Genomic DNA, 5572 nt, shown 5'->3' on the forward strand with positions numbered 1-5572 from the left:
ATCTCTTCACCATCCATACTACTGCTGCCAATTGGCCCAGTGGTGAGAATCTTTGTTTTCTTGATGTTGAGCTGCAGTCCTCGATCTTCTGCAGCAAGCGCTTCAGGTCCTCCTCTTTAATATACAATCTATCTAAAATATAGTACATCTATAACTAACATTCTCCCAAGAATATTCACGAAAGATTAAAACATGAAATGAGGCATTGCAGCGCAGCTTCTTGCCACATTTTTATTAGGTGTTTTTTCCTTCCTAGTTGTGTACCATCGAATTGAATCCGACTGGCACAGGAGGAGATTGTCCCTCCTTCTCCAACAGAGCATCTGGTGGATTCGAACCGTGCACCTTTGGGATTGCAGCACAGCGTCTTGCTAAGAATGTTTACGTGATCATACCATTATCTTGTGCCTGTTCGAGCATCATTTTGTAATGTCAACTACTCAGAACTTTTTCTTTTAAATTCCTAGGTTTTTTTTCTCTTGAGCTCTGTGAAAACAATTCTTCGTTGAAGTAGTTAGGTGAATCCACACAAACTGTTAGCTGATTCCAGATTTCTTTGTTGTTTCAAGAAACGCTTCCACCGGACCTAAAGCCACCATGAACAGCAAAGGTCAATATCCAACACAGCCAACCTATCCAGTGCAGCCTCCTGGGAATCCAGTATATCCTCAGACCTTGCATCTTCCACAGGCTCCACCTTATACTGATGCTCCACCTGCTTCTGCTTAGTCTGAGCTCTATTGTCCGAGCTTTGTGCACCCAGGGGCTGCCACAGTCCCTGTCAGCTGCATTTCCTGGTGCCTCACTGTATCTTCCCATGGCCCAGTCTGTGGCCGTTGGGCCTTTAGGTCCCACAATCCCAATGGCTTATTATCCAGTTGGTCCCATTTACCCGCCCGGTTCAGCAGTGCTGGTGGAAGGAGGGTATGATGCAGGTGCCAGATTTGGAGCTGGAGCTACTGTTGGTAACATCCCTCCTCCACCTCCTGGATGCCCTCCCTATGCAGCTCAGCTTGCAGTTATGCAGGGAGCCAACGTCCTTGTAACTCAGTGGAAGGGAAACTTCTTCGTGGGTGGCTCAGATGGTGGCTATACCATCTTGTGAGGAACCGAGGCCACTTCTGTGCCAGGAAAGACATCATATACCTTCAGCACTTCTCACAATGTAACTGCTTTAGTCATATTAACCTGAAGTTGCAGTTTAGACACATGTTGTTGGGGTGTCTTTCTGGTGCCCAAACTTTCAGGCACTTTTCAAACTTAATAAGGAACCATGTAATGGTAGCAGTACCTCCCTAAAGCATTTTGAGGTAGGGGAGGTATCCATTCATAAAATGAATGTGAGTAAAGCAGCCCTAAGGATCTTCCTTTAATCCCTCTGGAGTAATACTGTACCATACTGGTCTTTGCTTTTAGTAATAAAACATCAAATTAGGTTTGGAGGGAACGTTGATCTTCCTAAGAATTAAAGTTGCCAAATTATGAAAAAAACCAAACACGCTTCCATTTTAACAGACACTCCCTTTCAGTCTTTAACAACATAAGACACTGAGACAAATGGTCATTCCAAGAGTGCTCATTAGATGTCACAGAAGCCCTAGTGGTGCTGTGATTAAGTACTTGGCTACCAACTAAAAAGTTCAGTGGTTTGAACCCACCAGGCATTTTGTGGAAGAAATATGTGGCAGTCCACCTCCATAAAGAAAATTCAATGGGTCCAGTTTACTGTGTCCATAGAGTCACTATGAGTCTGAACACAGTGACAATGAGTCTGCATTGATAACAATGGTAGTAGAGATAGCTTGTATTGGAGGTGGGCGCAGAAATAATCAGGACACAGCAAAATCACCTCCAGTTTTGTTCTGTCCAACTTTTTCTCCATTAGGCTACCAGACTGATTTTCAGATATGCAGAGGTTTTGTTATCCATCCAGAACCTTGTCTCTGCTCTACAGTGTCGTATGATAACCGTGCTTAGGATAACCTCGCCTTTGCTCTGCAGTGTCCAAGTTGGATTGGGATCATTAAATATAGCTTATCATACCTTCATCAGAGCACCAGAGGGAGCTCTGGTGGTCTAGTGGTAAGAAGCTGAACTGCAATTCCTTAGGCACCCGGTTCAAAGCCACCAGCTGCTGCATAGGAGAAGGACTGGCAATCTCTTCCCGTGTGATTAACTGCCTCTGAAAACCTGCTGGAGGGTCAGCTAGGGGTCAATCCCAACTCTATGGTACACAACAACAACATACATCGTTCCTTCAGGATCTTTGCTTACCTCCCTACTTCATCACTCCTCTCTTCAGAAATCTCCATTTTCACATCTTATTTACTATTTCTTACCTCCATACTTTTTGCAAAGTTTTATCTACTTCCAGCAATGCCCTATGCCCCTTAAGTCTGAAGTCTCTTCCGAACCTGATTCTCTATCCTCGAGGAGGAAATGGATTCCTCTGGTGTGAGTCTATTGTTTTACTCCAGCTGTCAAGGTCTGTCTCCTCCACTAGCTTCAGTACTTTTAGTTTGATCTACTGTCATACTCCAAGCACTCAGCCTGATGCCTGGCTCAGGATCCCCAGAACAAAATGCCAAATGCACTTTCAACCTTCCAATCTTTGCAGGAGGGAACTTCATTCCCCCCCCCCCCCGTCCGTCCCTCTCTGTTCGGCGTCCGCCGCCCGCGCCTCCCCCCCCCCCCCCCCCCCCCCCCCCCCCCCGGTCCACCCCAGAACAACTAGTGGATTCAAACCTCTGACATTTCAGTAAGCAATCCAATACTTTGTCACCAAGGGAGCTCTGGTGGCCTAGTGGTAAGGAACTGTGTTGCCAACCGGAAGGCATGCACCAGCTACTCTGTGGAAGAAAGATGGCCAACTTTGTCACAGAAGATCCTTTGCTTAAGGTCCTAAGCTCCTCAGATTTTCCTCACTCAGTCCAGAGGTTAGGATCCCGATCTCCTCTCATTCTTTTTCCCTTCAGCCCTGTGACACTCTTCCTTACCTGCATTTCTTCCTCTATTTCTCTGTCTTGGAGAGATGGGCTCCTGGTCACCCCTGTGGCACTCCTGGTTCCCCCTGGTAGTTCCTCTGAGCAACAGACTGTGAAGCTTGCCCTGTGGGGAAGTGTTAGCTGGTCTCCAAGGTAACAGACTGTACTACTGCCGTTTGGTTGGAGCACAGAAAATGAAAACTCTTCCTCCCCTCCAGGTGAGAAGTTACGCTTTGTTTTGAATAAGAACTCTCTAGGGCATTCTGCTGTTTTCCATCCTCAAAGCTTGGAAGAGGGATTAGAACCTCGTTTCTATTTTTAACATCTTTGGGTGAGCACAGAGATATGGTTTAGGTCAGAATAAGACTGCAGCTGGCTGCCTTCTTGGGTTGGAACTGAGGAAAAACACCTGAGAGGCTGAGATGTGTGTGAAGATCAGTGGCCTCCTCAGCCCCACCCAAACCTAGCTAATAGCTCAGAGACCTCGGAGCCTCAGATGGAACAGCCACTGCAGTGGTTCTCAAGCCCAGGTGCCCATCACAACCATGTGGGTTGTGGCCTCAGGAACAGGGAACGTTCCTATCCTGGAGATTCCGACTCAGAACTGTGACAAAGGAGGGGAACATGAATTTTTAACAAGGGTTCTGAGAGATTGTGAGGCAACCAGTCCTTGGCCCGTATTTGCAGACCTCTCCAACTATGTATTGTTAGATAGATCAAAAGAGAGATAGTGAGAGAGTCAATGACAACTCGCATGGCGCTTCAATTTTCTCATCCATGTGATTTCTCAAATAATTTGTTTTTATTTCTGAACCTTTAACTGTATGATTTAGAATTATACAATGACTACTGTGGTGGCCATCACATGGGAGAGGACATCAGTTTGTGGTATCAGCAGTAACTTATAGAAACCAAATCAGATAGAAAACCCCTCAATAGAAGAACAGCTTCTAAACCACTAGTTGTTCTGGGCAGAATAAGCATAGGCTGCCAACAGCAGGGATGATGTGAGTGTACTTGCTACGTGGCCAGTACCTAGAAGGTGGGAGAGGAAGGATATCAGACTGACATGAGGCAGGCGTAACAGACTGAGATCAACCAACCACCACTTGCCAACTAGAGATAGGAGCTCTTGTGTCCCCCTTGGCTAGAAATACTGGATGGAAGGGGCTGTCCCACATACATGAAATATTGGTGTCACTTGGATAATGCAGAATAAAAATTTTAGGCTATATTAGGGGAGCTCTGGTGGCCTAATGGCAAGAAGCTGCACTGCAATCCCGGAGCTCCATGGTTTGAATCCACCAGATGCTCTGCTGGAGAAGGAGGGGCAATCTCCTCCTATACCAGTCAGATCCAATTTGATGGTACACACACAAAATATAGTAAATTTTTTTTAAAAAGAAAATTTTAAACTCTTACTAGCCAAGAAGAAAGCTAGACAGATAAGAGTCCCATCTTACCCAGTTGCCTCCTGACTACATCCCAAGATTGGCCCATACAACACATTTGTGTGCACCACAGGAATTTCTTTGTTTTATGTCCCGAGGACCTCATCAGAATTAATTCATTCAGGGTCTTTATTTTGGAGTTCTAACTTTGTCTCATTACTCAGGAGGCTTTTGGATATTAATTTGCAAGCCAGTCACAGATATTCTCTGTTGGGCTGAGAAGCATCCAAAAGTCAAAAAGGTTTTGTTGTTATTACTATTTGTAAAAGCCTAAGCTAGCTAACAAAGAAAAGTCAGAAGCTCCAGCAGGGCAAGTGAAGGATTTAAGTATTTAAGGTCAAAAGCTAAGTGGGGATGTCAATATTTTTTTTGACCAATGATTCCATAGAAGAATACTCATCAAAACAGGGAAACTCCCAACAGCATTTCAGACTCGCATGGACTACAGACTTTGAGGGGCCATGAAGGACGGCTGAAACGATCACACTGAATTAATCTTTAAGTCTGAAATCAAGCATCCCCTGAAGAATTCTTAAAAATCAAACAACACTTTATTTCTGTAAACTTATGTTAAAATGACATTTAAAATGAAAATAAACAAATACATTATTGTAAGAAATAGTTATTTACATCGTTAAAATGCTAAGTTTTAATCCTAATAAAATGACTTTTTATGCTTTAAAAAAGAAAAGGGAAAAAAAAAACCACCAGAAATCCCCAACACTTAAACTAGTTAAAAAAAAAAAAAGTCTGCCTTGGCTTTATGCTGTTTTAAGAACTTTCTACATGGGATCAAACTGACAACAGCAACTGGAAAGGTTAGATGGGACAAGAAAATGATATTAACAAGCCAATTAAAAAGTCCACTGCCACAGAGTGGATTTCACTGCACAGTGCCCCTCTATCGTGTTTCATGGCAGTACAGCTTTCTGGGAGACTGCCTGTTTTTTCCAGACGGGGTAACTGATGTGTCCAAGCTGCCAACATGTGGGTTAGCTGCCCAACACATTATGCACAGCACCACCATGGCTCCTTATGTTAATGAGGGAGGAACAGTTCAGAAAAGGAGAGTAAGAACGGTCATCCAACTTGAAGGATGTAATGTAATCAATGCCACTAAATGAGGCATGGAGAGAT

At 44.2% G+C, this 5572-nt stretch overlaps 1 pseudogene; it reads left to right on the plus strand.

Moving 5' to 3' along the window:
• Positions 1-597: 597 nt before the first annotated feature.
• On the plus strand, positions 598-1299 carry LOC102860404 (annotated as a pseudogene).
• The last annotated feature ends 4273 nt before the right edge of the window (positions 1300-5572 follow it).

Source organism: Elephantulus edwardii, unplaced genomic scaffold, assembly GCF_000299155.1.
Source record: "Elephantulus edwardii isolate Elephantulus edwardi_28Jun2011 unplaced genomic scaffold, EleEdw1.0 scaffold00117, whole genome shotgun sequence".
Taxonomy (NCBI): domain Eukaryota; kingdom Metazoa; phylum Chordata; class Mammalia; order Macroscelidea; family Macroscelididae; genus Elephantulus; species Elephantulus edwardii.